Here is an 11,211-nt window from a genome sequence, read left to right on the forward strand (position 1 = left end):
AGTGTACCTTGTGGAGAGTCTTTGGGGCTACTTGGCAGGAATCTGACATTAGGGCATGACAAGGAAGTAAACTCAGGCCAGAATCTAATTTTAGGCTAGAACAAAGAAATGGTCTTCGGGCCGGAATATGACTTTGGGTTAGGACAGGGAAATAGGATCAGATAATTTGGTCACCCTGATAAGCCCTTTAAACTGGTATAAAAGCAGATTGGGAAAAAATAAACCTGCCTCAGCCTCAGAACTGACTGGGGGTCATGCTACAATGTTGTCTAATTGTCTTTTTTCTTTTTAATCCCCACTCCTGCACTAAAGAACCTGTTGACTGACTGAGCTGGCTTTGTCAGTACCTTATCTTATGGCTTCTCCAGTAAGATAACTAAGCAAAATCCTAAAGTTAAAAACTTTGGCCATTGATACTGGGCAAGAGCAGTAGGAGTGTGGAGAAGTTAGAGGAAGAAAGGGCATGCATGGAATGGATACGTTGGACAAAGAGGGTCTTATTCTGGACAACTGAGTCAAGTCTTGCTAGGGCAGAGTTGTCCCATCCTGAGTATTTATCCAGTAGCTCCCATGATACACTGAGCATTGCTCCCAGAATGTCTTCTTGGCCCTGCCATTTTGACATGCACATGGGACAAGTGGACATTCCTGTGTTTAGAGAACCTGTAGCCGGCGATCAGCAGGTTCTGTCCACGGAGACTGGGTTCATTGAGAGGTGAGCTCTGGAGGACATGAATGATGGGTGGGCCCTGGCTATTGTTAAGCTATACTTTTGAGTGTAGATGGAACCATCTTCCTTTTGGATTTCATTTCCTCACAATTCTTTCAGGAAAGTGATCTCTGGCTGGGAACCTGAGAGACTCCTTGGCTCAAATGCACTGTAACAGCAGTGGCACTTGCTTAAAGCCAGCATCCACCTGATGACTCAGTCACTCGTTTTAATTGCTTAGTCCTGATGTGGTGGCATTTAGAAATTATTTCTGATAGACTTGTTTATGGAAGATGCATCTGACAGACAGACATTTCCTGAGTTATCTGTTGATTAATAACTGACTCAGAAACATTCCTGGAACAGCACTTCCATCACACCGCTCTCTCAGGTCCCAGCTTCAAGATAACATTACTGAACCTGACATTCAAGATTTTCCCCACTCTGGCCCCAGCCTTCCTGCTCACCTCTCCTTATTATCCATCCTCCCATATGTATACCTTTAAGAATAATGAGGCCATCTCCCACTCACTGGGTGTTTGCTGTGTCACTTACAAACCTGTCTTATCGTGTAAATCACAAAACAATCCTGAAGAGTAGGTTCATGGAAACCATTTTGAAAGGATAGGTAGACTTGTTTATAGGTGAGAAATCTCATAAGACTAAGGTCCCAAGCTTCCACACTTGGGCTGCACAAGAAAGGTTCCACACCTTCCTAAAGACTCCAAACACCAACATTTTTTCCTGTTGCTGCAACAGAATACTGCCACAAAGAGCTTAATGGAAGGGAAGTTTCCTTTGATTCAGTGTTTGAGGGTAGATACAATCTGTCCATCTTGATGGGAAAATCAGGGTAGGGAGTGTGAGGCAGTTAGTCACATTATATCAACAGTCAGGAGTATGAGGCAATTGGTCACATTGTATCAACAGTCAGGAGTGTGAGGCAGTTGGTCACAATGTATCAACAGTCAGGAGTGTGAGGCAGTTGATCACATTGTATCAACAGTCAGGAGTGTGAGGCAGTTGGCTACATTATATCAACAGTCAGGAGTATGAGGCAATTGGTCACATTGTATCAACAGTCAGGAGTGTGAGGCAGTTGATCACATTGTATCAACAGTCAGGAGTGTGAGGCAGTTGGCTACATTGTATCAACAGTCAGGAGTGTGAGGCAGTTGGTCACATTGTATCAACAGTCAGGAAGCAGAGACCCATGAACCTGGTGCTCAGCTCCTTTCTCTCTTTCATTCAGTCCAGGATGCCAGCCTATGTAATGGAGCTGCCCACAATTAGCGTGAGTCTCCCTACCTCAGCTAACCCAATGGAACAGCTCCCTCACGGACGTGTCCAGAGGTCTGTCTTCAAGGTGGCTTTAGACCTGCCAAGTTGACAGTAAATACCAACCACCACACACAACATTCACGTTTATTCTTAGGTGGAACCTGTGCTTCTAAAGGTCAGACTTATGTGCTTTCAAATTTGACCAGTGCCTTGTCCAGTATTTGCACAATCACAGATTTCTGCAAAATCATTTGCTGAACCTCTGCAAGGTTCATATGAGAGGCCACCTGATGCTACAGCTTGCCCTTCTGAGTTATTTTTCCCCACGAAGAGGGAGAAAATGGTTCCAAGATTGATAAGGAAAATAATATAATGAGCTATAAACTGATTCCAGTACTCACTGAAGGCATGTGGAGAACAAAGAATTTCCATGAATTGCTGTTGGGTGTCTGAAGTATTTCTGCTTCCTTGGAGAGCAGTTTGGCAGTTTCTATTAAGATGAAAAAATATATACATTCCCTTAGACCTGTCATCTACAAATTGTAGGAATTTATCCTATAGAAACAAAAGTAATAATCTATTAAGCATATGTTAACATGTTTTCTTTTATTACATTGTGATAGCAAAATAGTGGCGAATATATGGATGTCTAACCACAGTGAGACTGCTGAATATATTGTGGTGTTTAAAGATACCATGAAATCTTATGCAGACAGAAAACAAAAACAAAAATGAGAAAACCCCACAGCTGTGCAAGCTAGTTTTAAGGAGTTGCTAGCACAATGTAAGGTTGAGTAAGACACACTAGATGTAGAAAAGAATGTTAAATATATTTTTATTTTATAAACTAAGGAATGAAAGAGAGCTCTGGACATCTGTGGATTGTGAATTAGCTTGTCTTAATTAGACATGTGTGTATGGGAGGGCACCTGCTCAAATGTGTCTGAATTCTTGTATCACACCACAAAGAACTGGACCAGAGAGACACATAATTGGAAGTAGAGAGGCTGAAGAGGTGGCTCAGTGGTTACGGGCACACACTGTACAGAGGACTGGAGCTTGACTCTAAGAACCCATGCTGGGCAGATGACAACTGCCTGTAGCTCCAGTTCCAGGGGACATGACACCTCTGCTTTCCAAGGGCCCTGCATTCACGTGTACATATCCAACCCCACCCACACATGCATAGTCTTTCTCTGCATTCAGCTTCCTTGTTGTGTTGGTCTTGATCTGGATTTTTCTTAGTCTTTACTGTCTTGCCACAGTATGGACAAGAAGGAAATTAGGAAAAGAAATATTAGCATGGGAGACCTGGAAGAGAGGCCGAGGCTGGTGTGGGAAGTGTGTGTGGTATTTACATGTGTGTACTGTGCGCTGTAGAGACCAGAGGAGAGCTTCAAATGTCCCATTCTACCACTTTACACATTGCTCCCTTGAGATGAGATTGCTCAGTGAACCTGGAACTAGGCTGGCAGACAGAAGCTCTGCAGGTCACTGTGTCTCCACCCTCTATAGAGCTGGGATTATGGGTGTGGGGGGGGGCACACGTGGGTTTTACATGGATGCTGTGGTCTGAATTCATGTCTTCTTGCTTGTGTATCAAGTGCTCTTAGTCACTGAGACATCTCTCTTACTCTTAAGTATTTACTTTAATCTATGTATATTTTGCAAACATATTGTGACATTTTACCTTAGAATAAAGAGATCACCTCCTGGACCTTAAGATCAGTGCTTAATGTCTCTTCATAGAAAAGTCCCATTTCCCCTAGGTCCATCTTCCCCTGACACTGCAGGGGAAGCATTGCCAGCTCCTGAGAATCTCCGTAGAGTGGGGCACACCAATCACACTAATGTCTTCTGCATTTGTCCAAGACTATCTGTAGACCTTCTCATCAGGGTTTAAATGATGCTCTAAAGAATGACCCTCCCCTTTGGACCCTAAGGCATTGGGAGTCTTATTCTGGGAAAAGGAAAAGTGGGTAGGTTTCCATGACAGCCAGGTGGGGAACTTATTTCTAAGAAGAGGCCTCACACCATTCTGTCAAGTTATCCAACCACCTTGCAGAACAGACTGGGTCCAGACAATGTCAAATAATTGATGATCAAGACCTCACCTTGGTCAGGGCTGCTTAGTTATGCATCCTCCTTGTCAGTACCCAGAGGATAGACCCCAGGGGTTACTGCATCTCTTCGTTTCTCTCTCCAGTGTAGCCACATTGAGTGAACCTCCTTTTTGTGATTTTACCATTACTTGTTTCATTAATTGGTCCCTTGAGAATGGGTGAACAGTTGAGACTAGCTTATTAGGTTGTACCCTAAACATGTTGGTAACACTGCCTTTAGACATTCAGATATTTAGACACTATTGACAGAAAAATATTTTCTCTCAGTCTGGTTTTCATGCACTTGCATTGGTAGGCCCTGGTGGTTTTTCCAAGTCCACTGCTCACACTGGGAGCTCCTATATGAACATGGTAATACCTCAAAACCCTCCAGAAGGAAAACAGGGCAGTGGGAATACTGATGAAATTCCATTATGAGCAAATATGAGAAGACAGCAAACATTTTAAATCATAAAAGCCCTGGGGTAGGGGATGCTGCTCGGAGCAGGTAAGTCCAAGCTACCAACATCACAGAGAGAAAGAACAGAGCCATAGCTGGTAAACACTGGGGCCCTCTGGGAAGCCAGTATGTGTCACAGGTGAAGACAGTAGAGTCTAGTGGTGACCGTAATCCACAGACCTGTTTTCCCTCCAAGAAAATAGAGATGAGGCTGAAGGAAGAATTACAGGGGGCAGCCATCTGTGCAAGGGGCAGCCATCTTTGCAAGGGGTAGCCATCTTTACAGGAGGCAGGCTGCTTCTGCAGCAGATTGGAAAGCAAGAGTCTTTACACTGTAAGAAGTAACTAGCTGTCCATCTCCACTAGCTGCAGAGGAGGATAAACAGATGCTCACACACAAAACCGAACAGCCATCAAGTGAGCCTGGAAGAGAAATCTATACAACATAAACTTTGTAACTGTGTTGTTACAGAAACACTCACTAGCTTCAGTGCTAAATAAGGAAACCTATTTAGCACGGGATCCATACAGGGAATAAACCAGGAAAAGTGATAAAAAACAACCAGAAACAGTTGGAGGAAAAACACACCTGCTCAAGAAGTTGCTACTTTCAAAAAGATAATACTCTTTCAAAAAAAATATTTATGAGTCAAGTAAATATAATTATTCTCTTAGTGGTCTGTCACAGAGCAGAAAATGTGAGACCTCAGACCCAAGCCAAACAAAACCAAAACACCCCCCAAAACAAACAAACAAACAAACAAACAAAAAAACCTCCACAATGCACCACAGTCAGTTTGCTATGAACAGAACAGACTGATTGACTATGTAAGAGTAAATTATTTCTCATAGTTCTTGGGAGAAGCTAGGATGTCTGAGAGAAAGGTATTGGTAGGCTTGGTTTAATAAGGATCTACTTCCAGGTTTGTAGAGAATGACTTTTTCATGAGAGAGGGAGAGAGAGAGAGAGACAGAGAGAGAGACAGAGAGAGAGACAGAGAGACAGAGAGAGACTCTTGTTTCTTCTCATTACGGAATTGTAGTGGTTAATCTTCATTAACAACTTGATAGGTTCAAGAATAACCATAGAACCATAGAAAACCAGCTCCGGGCACGTCTGTGAGGCTATTTCCAGGAAGACCCACCCTGAATACGGACAACACAGTCCTAGGGTCTGAGGTCTCCTCAATCTGGGCAGCAGCCCTCTGCAGTCTGGGTCTAAACACAAATAAAAAGGAGAAAGCAGAAGTGAGCCCCAGCACCCCTGTCTCTCTCTCTTGACTGCAGATGCAGTGTGGCCAGCTGCCCTGTGCCCCTGCTTCCATTCCTTCCCCTGTTGATGGAAGACACCCTTACACCGGGCATCCCCACACCATGCACCCCACACACCGTGCCCCCTCACACCGTGCTCCCCCACACTGTGAGCCAAAACCAGCCCTTCCTTCTTTAAGTTGCTTTCCTGGGTATTTGGTCACAGCAATGAGACAAGTAGCTAATCTTAACAGTAATCCCATTTGTGCAGGCTCTGACAGGATGGCTTAATTACCTCCCTAGGAGTCAACTCTTAAGAACATTAGATTGAGAAGATGGCCTAGTCGGCCATCAGTGGAAAGAGAGGCCCATTGGTCGTGCAAACTTTATGTGCCTCAGTACAGGGGAACGACAGGGCCAAGAAGTGGGAGTGGGTAGGTAGGCAAGTGGGTGGGGGAGCGTGTGGGGGACTGTTGGGATAGCATTGGAAATGTAAATGAAATAAATACCCAATAAAAAAGACATTAAAAAAAGAACATTAGATTGAATATGTAGGCTTCAATATATTCAAGGGGGACACAGATACTCAGTCCCCAGCAGATAATAAGAATAGAGGAGTTAGGTATAAGTAAATAAATAAAATATAATTAAGTAAAATATCAATAAAAGGCTTACAAGAAAGTATGAAACTATGATGTACATAAATATTATGTTAAGTATATATTTTTAAAGATCTACCAGGGCCTGGAGAGAACACTTAGCAGTTAACAACGCATACTCCTCTTGCAGAGGACACTAGTTCAGTTCCCAGCACCCCCCCAGGGTGCCTTAGAATCGCCTTTGACTCTAGCTTCTCCTGCCCTCTTCTGGCCTCCACAGACTCTGAAATCACATGTGCACAGACTCCCACACAGACACACCTATTTAACACGTGACTGAAACAAGTCTTTTTAAATTCTCAAAATAGAAATAATTTACGTAAATCGCATCCTGGAAGCGGAGGGAGAATGAAGAGACAGGAAATCCTAGGGTCATTTTGGTTTACAGAGAGGAATGGACAGGTTCTATGTCTAGCATGAGGAATTAGCAGGTCCTATGTACACCAGAGTGAGCACTGTAGTTACTATGTCTTAGTTAGGGTTTTATTGCTGTGAACAGACACTATGACCAAGGCAACTCTTTTTTTTTTTTTTTTGGTTTTTTTTTTTTTTTTTTTTTTTGGTTTTTTCGAGACAGGGTTTCTCTGTGTAGCCCTGGCTGTCCTGGCACTCACTTTGTAGACCAGGCTGGCCTCGAACTCAGAAATCCGCCTGCCTCTGCCTCCCGAGTGCTGGGATTAAAGGCGTGCGCCACCACGCCCGGCTCCAAGGCAACTCTTATAAAGGATTACATTTAATTGGGGCTGGCTTACTGGTTCAGAGGTTCAGTCCATTATCATCAAGGCAGAAATGTGGCAGCATCCAGGCAGGCATGGTGCAGGAGGAGCTGAGAGTTCTCCATCTTCATCTGAAGGCTGCTAGCAGAATACTGGCTTCCAGGCAGCTAGAAAGAGGGTCTTAAAGCCCACACCCACAGTGACACACCTACTCCAACAAGGCCACACATACTCCAACAGGGTCATACTTTCTAATAGTGCTATTCCCTGGGCTGAACATATACAAACCATAACATACTAGCACCAAAGAGTGAGGGGAAACACAGAATGTAAACCAAGATACGGCATGTCCCTGAAGACTTGAAAGCCTGAGAAATGATATAAAACAGCATAACCAACATTATCTCAATATTTAGATATGAGCTACTACCAGATCCTGAAAGGAAAAAAAAGCTTTCTTACAGGAATCTCAAAGACATACTCCAATAAATTTTCTGGATTTCAAAAATAATCCACTGGAAAGTCATTGATAAGGCCAGGGCAGCTGGCTACAGATTTTTCTAGGTGACAGCATGAAGAGTTTGTGGGCTAATAGCTATGAAAATCTCAAGTAACTGACTGGAATTCAAAGATTCCATATCTAGACAAAAGCTGTTGAGGATTGAGACCATGGATCTGAACGCGGAGCCACACAGAAATGGTTTTGCTTCAAAACCTAGAGTGTTTCCGAGCTACAACCCTGGGGCCAATCCAGCACACTGCCCGGTTTTGTTTCTGTGTTCTTATAAAGTTTTATTGTAACACAGTCTTGTTCATCCATTTACATACTGTCTGTCTGCTTTTGTGCCACAGCAGCCAAATTAACTGGGGCAGGTTTTTACTATCTGGACCTTTATGGAAAACAGACATCACTCATCCCAACACTATCTCCTTAAAGAGCAAGATGTTTTAGTCACTGCTGAGTTCTTAGCATTCGCCCATAACACACAGAAACACTCCATAAATATTTCCTGATTGCATAAGTACTTAGCTTTTGGGTAGAAGAAGCACATTCCTTCTGCCTCCCCAGCCATCTTTCTTTTCTTCATTGTCTGAGAGAAGCACCTTGGCAATAGTGTCCCGAGGAGGTTCAATTGCTTAGCGGTAAAAGATTGCAAGAGGCTGTGGCACTGACAGTCAGGCTGAGCCCTTTGCTGATGTACAGTGAGTTAGCCTGTGAAGAACTGCATTCTCAGAGCTTCCCATGGCTTTAAATCCAGCAGAGAGTGAGATCTACAGGTGAGAATTTCCCCTTTGCTTCTGTTAGACGTCCATTAAAATTTGGGTTTTATGTTTGTTTGTCTGTTTTTGTTTTTTTTTTAATTACATTTATTTGTGTATGTGTGCACCTGCACTTATGCCGTGTGTGTGTGTACATGTGTGTGTGTGTGTACATGTGTGCGTGTGTGGGTGCGTGCGTGTTGTGGAGTGGAGGGCATAGCATTCAAATGTCCTAGGGATTGAGTCCAGTCATCAGGCTTTGTGGTAAGCTCCCTTACCTGCTTAGCCATGTAGCCTGCCCATGGTTTGGTTTTGTATTTTAAAAAGGTTTGAAGGGATGAGGGGCTGGATTTATAAAACAAGCCTATGGGTTAAACTTACTTAAAGACTTACTTGTCTAATCAATTCCTCTTTTCTCTCCTCCGAGTCCCTCATCCCCTTTCCTATCCGCTCCTTTTTGATTCCTGCCAGGTTAGCTGGGGAACCTAAGATCAGTTTCAGGTCCAGGGAAGACTATCCATCAAGATAAGACAGTTTACGAGAGATAGTAGAGGGGTGGCTGAAAATGAGGTCTGATGACCAATAAGATGCTTAGACTGACTGATGACCAGAGTTCAGTCTGGGACCCACATGGTAGCAGCTTGGGTTGTCGTCTGAGTTGCACACATGAGCCATGACATGCAACCCCTAAGTAAATAAGTAAGTAAATAAATAAAAATAAGCGAGGCAATTTTTAAAATTAGAAGATTGCACTCAACAGGTCAGCTTCTTTTGCTGTTTTAAGTCTTGTTTTGTCTCCCACTGGTTGTGTGGCCTGGGTGTGCTCCCTCCCAGTTCTCTACTTTAACGACTGCATATGTGAAGTGTATATTGTGCAGTGCCTAGGTCACGGCACTGTAGGGAACATAAATGTCTCAGCAGAGGGTGAAGCACTTGTAACAGTACCTGGTGCAGAATTAGCCTTCACAAATGTTGCTGTGGTTGATTCTTTGTAGCTAGGGGAACAATTCCGCAGAAGTTGGCATAGCAGGTGATGCTCGCAGCTGTCGGAAGAGTTTGCCTAAGAGGGCTTCAGGGGAAGGAGGTGGCTCTCAGGCTCCTGGGGTGAAGTGTTTTCTTTCCTCTGATTGCTGCGGGGATAGAGGCTGCCTGCTCTTCTGGCTCCAATCTCTCCACATGATGCTGACTTTGGTGGACTTTTCCAGGGCCAGTGTTTCTACAGGGATCCTACTCTGGGCTGATGACTCAGAGACCATGGTGAGGATGCTTCCCCAGGGCTGCAGGAAGAAGCCATTGCTAAGGTTTGTTATTTTTGGACAACTGGTTGCTGTGTCTCGTTGCTGGTTAAATAGATAAGACTTGTGTCTGCTGGGAGATTTCCGTGTGTGCCAGGCCTTTCAGGAAATGATACCTAAGCCCACTTGAAGCATTAACTGTCCCACTAGGATGCCTTTGTCTGACTGTCACCCAGAGAAGACAGCTTATTTCAGGCTGAATGAAGCAGCCTGAGTTCCAACTCCCACTGTCTCAAAGCAGGTCATGGTTTTGTCTGCTCTGGCAGTGTAGAAGGCCTGACTCTGTATCTGCTGCTCTTTGCATTGGTACGTTTCTTGTTGTGACCCACATGCTTGATGAGGAGCAACTTCTTGGGGGAAAGATTTCTTTAACATTACCCTTGAAGGGGCATGTGGGCGGTGTCCTGTCAGGAGCTCTACACGAGGCAGCTCATCACACTGCATCTGCTGTCAGGAAGCAGAGGCAGTGCTGCCCACACTCAGGGACGTCTACTCAGTTAAATCCTTCTGGGAACACCCTCGTGGCCACACCCAGAGCCATGGTTCTATGGGGATTCCAAATCCTGTCACCTTTCTACAATGCTCAGATTGGTTTTTAATCCTGAGGTGTCCTGACAACATCAAAAAGCCTTGGCTAAGGATCCTGTTTAGACGCTGAAGACCCTGAATTCCAGTCCCCCAAAACAAAACAAGAAAGACAGTAGCTGAGATTGCCCTCTGCCACTCTGATGGTCTACACACATTTGCTTTGTGCATTGAAAGTTATGCAGTAAATTCTAATATGAACTTGGAGCCTCAAGGAGATTTTGATGGCTTTTTAAACATAGCCCAAGCAAGACTGGAAAGAACTCAGACCCTTAACCCTGGTTTGGTCTGACTTCTTCTTTCATTGCCCAGGCCTTGTTGACCTCCTACCCAGGATCCAGAGCCTGCTTGTGGGCTGGCTGAATCTTCCCGGTCCAACCTCTTACTCTTTAGCACACAAGCCTCGCTTTTGTGATGTGTTGGCTTTCGTCCATCTAGAAGGTATTTGTGTACAAAAGCAGATTTAAGCCCTGTGAAATACTGGCCTTTACCAATTATGTTTATGAATGCTTTTGTATTTTCTTCCTAGGAAATGAAGAGTCTTCATTCTTTTCCCGATGATCAGTCACAGTGGTGACAGGGAACACAGACAGGAATTAATGAGGCCGAGGTTAACAGGGGCCACACTGCTGTGCTGCTCTTATGCCACACCTAGAAGGAGGCTTTAATATCATTTAATATGTAATTATAATTTATGTAAATAAATTATATATGACATAATGTAGTACTGATGCTACTGTTTAACATTTAATGTGACTATATATGTCTTTTGCAGAGTAGGAAATCAAAGCTAAGACAATTTAAGACACTTCACATCACATTGCTATCACAATTTGGAGCTGGAAGTGAAACCCCGGTCCAACTACCCATGCAGGCCCAGATTTAACTGCTGA

The 11,211-nt window shown here is 44.0% G+C and overlaps 1 long non-coding RNA gene across 1 annotated transcript; it reads left to right on the forward strand.

The window, feature by feature from the left end:
• The first annotated feature begins 1,913 nt into the window (after positions 1-1,913).
• Positions 1,914-10,974, forward strand: LOC110301019 (uncharacterized). Its single transcript, XR_002378660.2, has 3 exons — positions 1,914-2,003; positions 9,644-9,739; positions 10,848-10,974. It is a non-coding gene; the product is annotated as an uncharacterized LOC110301019 (long non-coding RNA).
• Positions 10,975-11,211: the final 237 nt, after the last annotated feature.

The sequence above is a fragment of the Mus caroli genome, unplaced genomic scaffold, assembly GCF_978045245.1.
Source record: "Mus caroli unplaced genomic scaffold, Mus_caroli_1 scaffold_11, whole genome shotgun sequence".
Classification (NCBI taxonomy): domain Eukaryota; kingdom Metazoa; phylum Chordata; class Mammalia; order Rodentia; family Muridae; genus Mus; species Mus caroli.